The following is a 12,927-nucleotide window of genomic DNA, read 5'->3' as shown; positions in this document are numbered from 1 at the left end:
TTCTTCAGGTGAGTGGGAATTCTGTTCACAAACAGAACTTATAAGACACAGACTCAATTTACATGAATAATGGTTGGAATGCGAATACTTACAACTAATCCAGTCTTTAAGAAACAAAACAGAGCTGTGACTGGTGACAGGATTTTTGGGGTAAGAATTAGTTTTAAGTACTTTTCCGCGGGTGTTATTTATTTATTTAATTTAGTTTTAAATTTTGGCGCGCAACCGGCAGTGGCCGCGGGGTTTACTGGGAAGGGTCTCTTGAGTTTTTTTTTAGTGCAGAGGAGGTTTAAAAGGCAGGTCCCACTATCTAGCGGGCAGCGGAGTGAGACGGAGCTGAGTGAGAACTGAGGGGCTTTGGCTCATCGGGCTCAGGCAGAAAGGGCGAGCAGGGGTGAGTTTCTTATTTTTAAAAAATTTTATTTATAAGTTACTTTTCTCCGGGTACCTTGGTAGAAATAATTTGGAACAGAGAGGAATAATCTTCATTCACTTTTTTCCCTGTGTTTAAAAGGGCAATTATGACTGTCAGGCCAGTATGTTGTTCCCAATGTAGGATGTGGGAGGTCCTGGAGGCTCCTAGCCTCCCGGACGACCATATCTGTGCTGGGTGTGTTGAGCTGCGGTTCCTAAGGGACCATGTTAGGGAACTGGAATTGCAGCTCGAGGACCTTCGCCGGGTTAGGGATAGTGAGGAGGTCATTGACAGGAGCTATCGGCAGGTGGTCACACCGGGACCACGGGAGGAGGGTAACTGGGTAACAGTGAGGAAGGAGAAAGCTCGGGTGATGGTGAGCACCCCGGTGGATGTGCCCCTTAATAATAAGTACTCCTGTCTGAGTACTACTGGGGTGGACAGCCCACCTGGGGGAAGCAGCGGTGGCAGTGTCTCTGGAGCTGAGCCTGGCCCAGTAGTGCAAAGGGGTAAGGAAAGGAGGGTAGTGCTAATTGGGGACTCTACGGTGAGAGGGTCAGATAGGCGTTTTTGCGGACACAGACGGGACTCTCGGATGGTGGTTTGCCTCCCTGGTGCAGGGGTCCGGGATGTCTCTGGTCGAGTCCCAGAAATCCTGAAGGGGGAGGGAGAGGAGCCCAAGGTCGTGATGCATATAGGTACTGCTGACATAGGTAGGAAGAGGGAAGGGGTCATGAAAAGAGAATATAGGGAGTTGGGTAGACAGCTGAGAAAGAGGAATGCAAAGGTAGTAATCTCGGGATTGCTGCCTGTGCCGCGGGAGAGTGAGAACAGGAATCGGTGGAGAATTAATGCGTGGCTGAGGGACTGGAGCAAGGGACAAGGATTTGGGTACTTGGATCATTGGGACCTCTTTAGGGGCAGGTGTGACCTGTTTAAAAAAGACGGGTGGCACTTGAATCCCAGGGGGACCAATATCCTGGCGGGAAGGTTGGCTAAGGCTACTGGTGAGACTTTAAACTAGAAAGGTTGGGGGGAGGGAATAGAAATGAGGGGACTGAGAGCGAGGAGGTTAGCTCGCAAATAGATAAGGAATGTAGACAGGGTAAGAGGGAGGTTAGACGAGTGAGGGAGAAGGGAAGTGCTCAGGCTGAAGGTCTGAGATGTGTCTATTTTAATGCCAGGAGTGTAGTGAATAAAGTGGATGAGCTTGGAGCGTGGATTGCTGCTTCGAATTGTGATGTGGTGGCCATTACGGAGACTTGGATGTCTCAGGGACAGGACTGGGTGCTTCAGGTGCCGGGTTTTAGATGTTTCAGGAAGGACAGGGAGGGAGGCAAGAGAGGGGGGGGAGTGGCACTGTTGATCAGGGATAGTGTCACGGCTGTAGAGAAGGTGGACGCCGTGGAGGGACTGACTACGGAATCTCTGTGGGTGGAGGTTAGGAACAGGAAGGGGTCGGTAACTTTGCTGGGTGTTTTCTATAGGCCGCCCAATAGTAACAGAGATGTTGAGGAGCAGATGGGGAAACAGATCCTGGAGAGATGTAGGAATAACAGAGTTGTCGTGATGGGAGATTTTAATTTCCCAAACATAGATTGGAATATCCCTAGGGCTAGGGGTTTGGATGGCGAGGAGTTTGTTAGGTGTGTCCAGGAGAGTTTCCTGACACAGTATGTGGATAAGCCTACTAGAGGAGAGGCTGTTCTTGATCTGGTGCTGGCTAATGAACCTGGACAGGTGGAGGATCTCTCGGTGGGTGAGCATCTTGGGGATAGCGATCATAATTCTATCTCCTTCACGATAGCATTGGAAAGAGATAGGGTCAGGCAGGCTAGGAAAGTGTTTCTCTGGAGTAAAGGGAAATACAGTGTCATCAGGGAGGAAATTAGACGGGTAAATTGGAAGGAGGCATTCTTGGGGAAAAGTACCGAAGGAAAGTGGAGGATTTTCAAGGAATGTTTGTCTGGAGCTCTGCATGACAACGTTCCGATGAGACAGGGGGGTGTTGGTAGGGTACGGGAACCGTGGTGCACGAAGGTTGTGATGAACCTGGTGAATAAGAAAAGAGAGGCGTACAGAAGGTTCAGAGAGCTAGGAGGTGTTAAGGATTTAGAGGAGTATACGCGATGTAGGAAGGAGCTTAAGAAGGAAATTAGGAGAGCGAGAAGGGGTCATGAGAAGACCTTGGCGGGTAAGATTAAGGAGAATCCCAAGGCTTTCTACAAATATGTCAAGAGTAAAAGGATGAGATGTGAAGGCATAGGACCCTTAAAAGGTGAAGGGGGAAAAGTTTGTGCGGAACCGTTAGAAATGGCGGAGGTGCTTAATGAATACTTTACCTCGGTATTCACGGTGGAAAGGGATCTGGGTGGTTGTACTGCTGGATTGCGGAGGACAGAAAGGATCGAGCATGTGGACATAAAGAAAGAGGATGTGTTGGAACTATTGAATGGCATCAAGGTTGGTAAGTCGCCGGGACCGGATGGGATGTACCCCAGGTTACTGTGGGAGGCGAGGGAGGAGATTGCGGAGCCTTTGGCGATGATCTTTGCATCGTCGATGGAGACGGGAGAGGTTCCGGAGGATTGGAGGATTGCGGATGTGGTCCCTATATTCAAGAAAGGGAACAGGGACAGCCCGGGAAATTACCGACCGGTGAGTCTAACCTCAGTGGTTGGTAAGTTGATGGAGAGGATCCTGAGAGACAGGATTTATGATCATCTAGAGAAGTTTAGTATGATCAAAAGTAGTCAGCACGGCTTTGTCAGGGGCAGGTCGTGCCTTACGAGCCTGGTTGAGTTCTTTGAAAATGTGACCAAGCACATTGACGAAGGAAGAGCGGTGGATGTGGTCTATATGGACTTCAGCAAAGCGTTCGATAAGGTCCCCCATGCAAGACTTCTTGAGAAAGTGAGAGGGCATGGGATCCAAGGGGCTGTTGCCTTGTGGATCCAGAACTGGCTTGCCTGCAGAAGGCAGAGAGTGGCTGTGGAGGGGTCTTTCTCTGCATGGAGGTCAGTGACCAGTGGAGTGCCCCAGGGATCTGTTCTGGGACCCTTGCTGTTTGTCATTTTCATAAATGACCTGGATGAGGAAGTGGAGGGATGGGTTGGTAAGTTTGCTGACGACACCAAGGTAGGTGGTGTTGTGGATAGTTTGGAGGGATGTCAGAAGTTGCAGCGAGACATAGATAGAATGCAAGACTGGGCGGAGAAGTGGCAGATGGACTTCAACCCGGATAAGTGTGTGGTGATCCATTTTGGCAGATCCAATGGGATGGAGCAGCAGTATAAAATGAAGGGTACCATTCTTAGCAGTGTAGAGGATCAGAAGGACCTTGGGGTCCGGGTCCATAGGACTCTTAAATCGGCCTCGCAGGTGGAGGATGCGGTCAAGAAGGCGTATGGCGTACTAGCCTTCATTAATCGAGGGATTGAGTTTAGGAGTCGGGAGATAATGCTGCAGCTTTATAGGACCCTGGTTAGACCCCACTTGGAGTACTGCGCGCAGTTCTGGTCACCTCATTACAGGAAAGATGTTGAAGCCATTGAAAGGGTGCAGAGGAGATTTACAAGGATGTTGCCTGGATTGGGGGGCATGCCTTATGAGGATAGGTTGAGGGAGCTTGGTCTCTTCTCCCTGGAGAGACGAAGGATGAGAGGTGACCTGATAGAGGTTTACAAGATGTTGAGGGGTCTGGATAGGGTGGACTCTCAGAGGCTATTTCCAAGGGCTGAAATGGTTGCTACGAGAGGACACAGGTTTAAGGTGCTGGGGGGTAGGTACAGGGGGGATGTCAGGGGTAAGTTTTTCACTCAGAGGGTGGTGGGTGAGTGGAATCGGCTGACGTCGGTGGTGGTGGAGGCAAACTCGTTGGGGTCTTTTAAGAGACTTCTGGATGAGTACATGGGATTTAATGGGATTGAGGGCTATAGATAGGCCTAGAGGTGGGGATGTGATCGGCGCAACTTGTGGGCCGAAGGGCCTGTTTGTGCTGTGGCTTTCTATGTTCTATGTTCTATGTAAAACAATGGGAGTGGAGAGAGCATCAAGACAGGTTAAAAAGATGTGTATTGTCTCCAGACAAGTTTCACTGGCTGTCTTGTCTGGAGACAATACACATCTTTTTAACCTGTCTTGATGCTCTCTCCACTCCCATTGTTTTGTTTCTTAAAGACTGGATTAGTTGTAAGTATTCGCATTCCAACCATTATTCATGTAAATTGAGTCTGTGTCTTATAAGTTCTGTTTGTGAACAGAATTCCCACTCACCTGAAGAAGGGGCTCAGAGCCTCGAAAGCTTGTGTGGCTTTTGCTACCAAATAAACCTGTTGGACTTTAACCTGGTGTTGTTAAACTTCTTACTAAAGGAATCCTAACCAGGGGTGCGGGAGTGACAGGGGTTTCCAGGTCCCCTGCAGGCGCCAGATCTCTGATAGAGACCGTGTCCTCTCGCCCGTCAGGGTATGCCACATAGGCATATGGAGGGTTGGCATGGAGGAGATGGACCTGTTCAACCAAAGGGTCGGACTTGCGGGCCCGAACATGCCGCCGCAGGAGGACAGGTCCTGAGTACGTCAATCAAGACGGTAATGAGGTCCCAGAGGAAGACTTCCTAGGGAAGGTAAACATCCGCTCATGTGGGGTAGCGTTGGTTGCCGTACACAGGAGGGACCGGATTGAATGGAGCGCATCAGAAAGTACCTCTTGCCAACGGGAGACTGGAAGACCCCTAGACCTTAACGCCAGTAAGACAGCCTTCCAGACTGTAGCGTTTTCTCTTTCGGACCTGCCCGTTACCCCTGGGGTTGTAACTCGTAGTCCTACTTGAGGCAATTCCTTTAGAGAGCAGATATTGCCTCAAGTCGTCGCTCATAAATGACGAACCCCTATCACTGTGGATATAACTGGGGTCGCCGAACAGGGTAAAGAGATGACCGTGGCAGCGGACATGTCTGAACAGGGAATGGCAAAGGGGAATCGGGAGTACTCGTCAACCACGTTGAGGAAATACACATTCCGATCTGTCGAAGGAAGGGGGCCTTTGAAATCGACACTCAGTCATTCAAAAGGGCGAGTGGCCTTAATGAGGTGTGCCCTGTCAGGCCGGTAGAAGTGCGGCTTGCACTCTGCACATACCGGCAGCTCCGAGTTATCGACCTGACATCGTCTATGGAGTAGGGCAGATTCCGGGCCTTTACAAAATGGAAGAGCCGAGTGATCCCTGGATGGCAGAGATCATTGTGGAGGGCCTGTAGCTGGTCCTCCTGCACACTGGCACATGTTCCACACGACAGGGCATCTGAAGGCTCATTGAGCTTCCCCGGACGGTACATGATATCATAGTTGTAGGTGGAGAGTTCGATTCTCCACCTCAAGATTTTATCATTCTTAATTTTTCCCCTTAACGTGTTGTTGAACATGAAGGCCACAGACCGCTGGTCCGTGAGCAGGGTAAACCGCTTGCCAGCCAAATAATGGCGCCAATGCCGTACGGCCTCCACAATGGCCTGAGCCTCTTTCTCCACAGAGGAGTGCCGAATTTCAGGGCCTTGGAGGGTGCGAAAGAAAAAGGCGACGGGCCTGCCCGCCTGGTTAAGTGTGGCAGCCAGGGCGAAATCAGATGCATCACTCTCCACCTGGAAGGGGATGGACTCATCGACAGCGTGCATCGTGGCTTTCGCGATGTCGGCTTTTATCCCTTCAAAGGCTAGGCGAGCCTCTGCTGTCAGGGGAAAAGAGGTAGACTTTATGAGCGGATGGGCTTTGTCCGCGTAATTGGGAACCCACTGTGCATAATACGAGAAGAAGCCTAAGCATCTTCTCAGTGCTTTGATGCTAGTGGGTAGGGGAAGTTCAAGGAGGGGACGCATACGGTCTGGATCGGGGCCGATGACCCTGTTTTCCACCACGTATCCGAGGATTGCTAGGCGGTGCTTGCTGAATACACACTTCTCCTTGTTATAGGTCAGGTTCAGGAGAGACGCAGTGCGTAAAAACTTCTGGAGGTTGGCGTCGTGGTCCTGTTGGTCATGGCCGCAGATAGTGACGTTGTCCAGATACGGGAAGGTAGCCCGTAGCCCGTTTTGGTCCACCATTCGGTCCATCTCACACTGGAAGACCGAGACCCCATTAGTGACGCCGAAAGGGACTCTTAAGAAGTGGTAGAGACGGCCATCCGCCTCAAAGGCCGTGTATTTGCGGTCCTCTGGGCGAATGGGGAGCTAGTGGTAGGCTGACTTCAAGTCGATGGTGGAGAACACCCGGTACTGCGCAATCTGGTTGACCATGTCAGATATGCGCGGGAGAGGATACGCGTCCAGCTGCGTGTACCAATTAATGGTCTGACTATAGTCTATGACCATCCGGGGCTTGTCTCCAGTCTTGACCACCACGACTTGTGCTCTCCATGGGCTAGTGCTAGGTTGAATGACCACTTCCCTGAGGAGCCGCTGAACCTCAGATCGAATAAAGATCCGATCCTCAGCGCTGTAACGCCTGCTCTTAGTCACGATGGGCTTGCAGCCTGGCACGAGATTTTCAAATAAGGAAGGCGGGGTAATTTTGAGTGTCGAGAGACTGCATGTGGAGCGCGCTGGACAATTTGGAGGCTGCTGTTCTCCCACTGAAAGTGGAGGGAGTGGCCCATCATACTGCAGGGTCACACTCTTCAGGTGGACCATAAAGTCTAGCCCCAGGAGTACCGGAGCGCAAAGGTGCGGTAACACAAGGAGCCTGAAGTTCTCGTAAACTGTGCCCCGCACCGTTAAGGTTACCACACAGCTCCCAAGAACAATAACAGATCGGGACCTCGACGCCATAGAGATTGTCTGCCTGACAGTTTGCACACGGAGAGCGCACCGTTTCACTGTATCCGGATGGATGAAACTCTCCGTGCTCCCGCTGTCAAACAGACAATGTGTCAGGCGCCCGTTTACCTCTATGTCCATCATGGACTTGTCGAGTCTGTGAGGCTTGGCCTGGTCCAAGATGATTGACGCCACTGTTGGATCCCGAGTGTAACTGCAGGCAGCTGAGATAGTCGACGACGAGGACCCCTGCTGATCTTCTGCGGCCGGTGTCGACCAAAATGGCTGCGCCCATGGATCGCACATGGTCGATGGCGTTGAAAATGGCGGCACCCGCAAGTCGCACGTGTCTTGCGTCGTCGTCCTCAGAAATGGCGGCGCCCGTGAATCGCACATGGTGGAAGACATCGACGAGACCGGAGACGAGGAGACGGATCCTGGGGAGTCACACGCAGCACTGCTTCATTTGGAAGGGGGCTTTGCTTGGCACACTTTTGCATAGTGCCCTTTCTTCCCACAAGTGGAGCAAAATACCATCCTGGCCGGACAGCTCTGACGAGGGTGCTTCGCCAATCTGCAGAAATAGCACCGCGGGCCTCCTGGAGCTGCCGCAGCCGTCAGGTCTGATGTCGAGAACATGATCGCGCAGTTCCGAGGAGCCGCCGGGTACAGTTGAGGCGGTGGCTGTACTTGCCACGATGTTCCCACGTGGTCGGTGGGGTAGTTTTCAGGACTTCTGGAGGCCGTTTCCATCGCATCGGCCAATTCTACCGTCTTGGCCAGGTCCAAGTTATCTTGCTCTAGCAGCCACAGGCGAATATAGGATGAGCCGATTCCCGCCACGAACGCATCTCGGATCAGATTGTTGGTATATTGAGTAGCCGACACCTCCTTGCAGTTGCAGGCTCTGGCTAGCTGCTGAAGTTCGCGCAGGTACTGTGCCGTCGTTTCGCCGGGCTGCCGCCGTCGAGTGGCTAATAGGTGACGAGCATGGATTTCGTTTGGCAGTTTATGGTACAGCTTTTTGAGTAATTCGATGGCCTCTTTGTAATCTTGTGAATTGTGGATTGGTGCATACACAGTGTCGCTCACCCTTGCGTGGAGGACCCGCAATCTATCGGCGTCAGTCTGGACTGCTGTCGATGTAATCCTGGAAACACTTCAACCAGTGGTCGAAAGTGTTCGACGCTCCCGCGGCACGCGGATCCAAGGTTAGCCGATCAGGTTTAAGCATCTGCTCCATTTTTTTTTTCTTTTGAACAAAATTTGTTGCGAATAAAATTGATGAGCGATTAATTCACTCGAGAGGCTAGATCATACTCGGGAAATAAAGGCTTTTATTCGCAACAAGAATAGAGCACACTGCTTAACAATACTATCCCAGACTAAGGGTCACTAGGAAGTGGCAGTGACCTTTATACTCCTATAAGAAGGCGGAGCCAAACGGAGTGTACCACAGTACAATGCTAACAGGTGGAACACCCCAACAGTAACAAGAGTAACTTATGTACAAGTACCCATAGTGATAACCATCTATGGTTCAGTACCCATAGTGGTAACCATCTATGGTTCACCACAGTGCCTAAAATAGAACATCTTACTCCAGCCGGACCTAACCAGCGTTTTACATCAGTTTAGCATAACCTCCTTGCCTTTCTGCTCCATCTGTTTAAAAATAAAGCCACAGATGGCAAATGCTTTTTCCTGCACCCTTCAAATATTGAAGAGCAAAAGTCATAAGAAACCATAGAAAGCATTCTTTCTGGTTGTATCACAGCTTGGTATGGCTCCTGCTCTGTCCAAGACCGCAAGAAACTACAAAAAGTCATGAATGAAGCCCAGTCCATCACGCAAATCAGCCTCCCATCCATTGACTCTGTCTACACTTCCCGCTGCCTCGGAAAAGCAGCCAGCATAATTAAGGACCCCACGCACCCCCGACATACTCTCTTCCATCTTCTTCCATTTGGAAAAAGATACAAAGGTCACGTACCAACCAATTCAAGAACAGCTTCTTCCCTACTGCCGTCATGACTTACCTCACATGAAGTTGATCTTTCTCTACACCCGAACTATGGCTGTAACACTACATTCTGCACTCTCTCCTTTCCTTCTCTATGTACAGTATGCTTTGTCTGTGTAGCGCGCAAGAAACAATACTTTTCACTGTTTCCCAATACATGTGACAATAATAAATCAAATCAAGTCAAAAAGCGATAGGAGTAGGCCATTCGGCCCTTCGAGCCTGCTCTGCCATTCATGACTGATTTGTTTGTGGCCTTATCTCAACTTTCCTGCCTATCCCCCAGAACCCTGCACGCCCTTGGCAATCAAAAAACTGCCTAACCCAGTCCCGAATATATTCCATAATCCAGGCACAACTGCTTGCTGGGGTAAAGAATTCCAAAGCTTAATGAACTTCCTGGAGAAGAAATTCTTCCTTATCTCTGTCTTAAATAGGAGATCCCCTATTTTGAAATGTGCCCCCAGTTCTGGATTCCCTCATCAGAGGAAACATCCCCTCAGCATCCAACCTTTCGAAGCCTTCTCAGAATCTTACATGCTTTAATGAGATCACCTCTCATTCTTCTAAACTCAAATGTGCCAACCTGCTCAGCTTTTCACCGTTAGATAATGCCTTCATTTCTTTTCAGTATTGTTTTATGGGTTGTGGGCATCGCTGGCAAAGCCAGTATTTGTTGCCCATTCCCTATTTGCCCTTGAACTCAGCGACCTGTAAGGCCATTTCAAAGAGCGCTGCTGTGGTCTAGAGTCTGGGCAAGGATGGCAGATTTCCTTCCCTACAGGACATTAATGAACCAGAAGGGTTTTGATGATAATTTCATGGTCACTATTACTGAGTCCAGTTTTATATTCAAGATTTCTTAACTAAATTCAAACTCCACCATCTGCCATGGTGGCATTTGAATCCGTGTTCCCAGAGCATTAGCCTGGGCCTCTGGATTACTAGTCCAGTGCCATACCATCATCTCCCCCTTCATTCCAGGAATCAGTCTAATTAACTTTCTCTGAACTGCCTCCAATGCAAGCATGTCCCTCCTTAAGTAAGGAGACCAAAACTGTGCACAGTGATCCATGTGTGGTCTCACCAGTGTCCTGTACAATTGCATACAGCAGATTGCGCATACCTCCCAGTCTCTCTGTTTGAGCACCCCTTTAAAATTGTCCCTTTATCGCACACTCTCATCAATCCATTCAAGATGCTCGGGGGTAGGTACAGGGAAATGTTAGGGGTAAGTTTTTCACACAGAGGGTGGTGGGCGAGTGGAATCGGCTGCCGTCAGTGGTGGTGGAGGCGAACTCAATAGGGTCTTTTAAGAGACTCCTGGATGAGTACATGGAGCTTAGTAGGATGGAAGGTTATAGGTAGGTCTGGAAGGTAGAGATGTGTTCGGCACAACTTGTGGGCCGAAGGGCCTGTTTGTGCTGTAGTTTTTCTATGTTTCTATGAAACCCTCATTATGCTACATTGCTGTTTTGGCTTATAGATGTGGAACATCTCACAACTGGTTAAAATTACAACATGCTGCTGTGCAGAGGGACCTGGGTGTCCTTGTGCATGAATCGCAAAAAGTTGGTTTGCAGGTGCAGCAGGTAATTAAGAAGGCAAATGGAATTTTGTCCTTCATTGCTAGAGGGATGGAGTTTAAAAACAGCGAGGTTATGTTGCAGTTGTATAAGGTGCTGGTGAGGCCACACCTGGAGTTCTGCGTATAGTTTTGGTCTCCTTACTTGAGAAAGGATATACTGGCACTGGAGGGGGTACAGAGGAGATTCACTCAGTTGATTCCGGAGTTAAGAGAGTTGGCTTATGAGGAGAGACTGAGCAGACTGAGACTATACTCATTGGAATTCAGAAGAATGAGGGGAGATCTTATAGAAACATATAAGATTATGAAGGGAATAGATGAGATAGAAGCAGGGAGGTTGTTTCCACTGGCGGGGGAAACTAGAACTAGGGGGCATGGCCTCAAAATAAGGGGGAGCAGATTTAGGACTGAGTTGAGGAGGAACTTCTTCACACAAAGGGTTGTGAATCTGTGGAATTCCCTGCTCAGTGAAGCAGTTGAGGCTACCTCATTGAATGTTTTTAAGGCAAGGATAGATACATTTTTGAACAGTAAAGGAATTAAGGGTTATGGTGAGCGGGCGGGTAAGTGGAGCTGAGTCCACGAAAAGATCAGCCATGACCTTATTGAATGGCGGAGCAGGCTCGAGGGGCTAGATGGCCTACTCCTGCTCCCAATTCTTATATTCTTATGTTATTCTAAAAACCCAAAATTTCTTCTGTGTGTTCAGCTACATGCCTGGACCAAGTTTCAAATTCTTAAACAATTATGTGCTTTTTTGTGTCACTATTGGTCATACTTGGTCAGTTCTGCCTGTCTCTTAACCACAATTTCTCCTCGTAAATTCTGTTAGCAATCCCGGGGAGAGAGGAAAGATGAAGGCAGGAGTTATTTTGTCTTATTCTCCTGTCTGAGATAGCAGGCATCCCAAACAAAGCCAGATCCAGGCAAGGTGGAAACGTTGGACTTCTGAGTTGGATGAGCAAAAGAACAGTAGATGAATTTGCAATAACTCCACGGAGGCGAAAGTCCCATCACCAAGTTACTTTATTTACACCATACATCTGTACACAGCCAGCTCTCCATTTGCTCCCTGCTGAATGCAGGCTAGGAGTCTGACAGACCTGCTTTAAATAGGGAGCATGAGGCTCCCTGATTTAACCATCAATGAGTATTCATCAGGTATTTCTTTCGACACCAACCAAGTAAACGAACTCAAACTAACTTAGAGACAAATTAAAAGGGGCAGCTCCCCAAAAGGAAGGGGGGAACAGCCCGAACCAAAAACAAAGTCGAAAGGAAACTTAAAACATCAAACCAAAAGGTGATTATCAGGGTCGATAATACACCCCAGCCCCTGCGGCGCCCAGCGGTCGCGGAAGGCGTCAACCGCGCCCGTGGACACCGCATGCTCCCTCTCCAGGGACACCTGGCCGCGAATGTAGCCGCGGTAGAGGGGCAGACAGTCAGGATGGACGGCCCCGTCGATCGCCCGCTGCCTGGACCTATTGATGGCACACCTCACCAGGCCCAGGAGCAGGTTCATGAGGAGGTCGCCCTCCCAACCTGCCCCTCTCCGCACCAGATGCCCAAAGGTAATGTCAGAAGTGGGATTTGAACCCACGCCTCCAGTCGGAGACCAGAACACCCGGCCGGCAATGGGAAGGATTGAATCCTTGAGTCTGGTGCCTTAGGCCACTCGGCCATCCTGACAAGTTAGGACTCATCAGGTAGTCCATACTCTAGCAAGCCAACCTCATTAGCCTGGCTGAAGCCATCACAGAATCAGATTGGATTTGGCTCTGAGATATTTTCTCAGACTATCACCAGCTTCCCATGATCGGGGCTGACAAAGCACACGTTTACATCTGTTCACATCGCTCGGTTTTCTTGGAACAGTCTCTAGGCTGTCTCCAGAGGTTGTAGCTCAAGAAACGCCACTCCCCATCAAGCTTGGGTCGACCAGGAATCTCTCCCACTCCTATCGCCTTGCCACTGCCGTGTGTGGGAAGGATTTACAGGTCGATAATCCAATGGCCCTGTGGTGTGCACACCTCTCTTGTCCGTCAATTCTAGGGCATGGGAACAAATGCAGAAGCTCAAAGGCAGA

At 49.8% G+C, this 12,927-nt stretch overlaps 1 non-coding gene across 1 annotated transcript; it reads right to left on the bottom strand.

The window, feature by feature from the left end:
• Positions 1–12,416: 12,416 nt before the first annotated feature.
• trnal-caa (transfer RNA leucine (anticodon CAA)) lies at positions 12,417–12,530 on the bottom strand. The gene is made up of 2 exons: positions 12,493–12,530; positions 12,417–12,462 (listed from the first exon to the last, which is right to left on the bottom strand). It is a non-coding gene; the product is annotated as a tRNA-Leu (tRNA).
• Positions 12,531–12,927: the final 397 nt, after the last annotated feature.

The sequence above is a fragment of the Mustelus asterias genome, chromosome 7 (genome assembly GCF_964213995.1).
Source record: "Mustelus asterias chromosome 7, sMusAst1.hap1.1, whole genome shotgun sequence".
Taxonomy (NCBI): domain Eukaryota; kingdom Metazoa; phylum Chordata; class Chondrichthyes; order Carcharhiniformes; family Triakidae; genus Mustelus; species Mustelus asterias.
The sequence above is the reverse complement of the archived record's forward strand: the minus strand, read 5'-3'. Positions and strand labels throughout refer to the sequence as shown.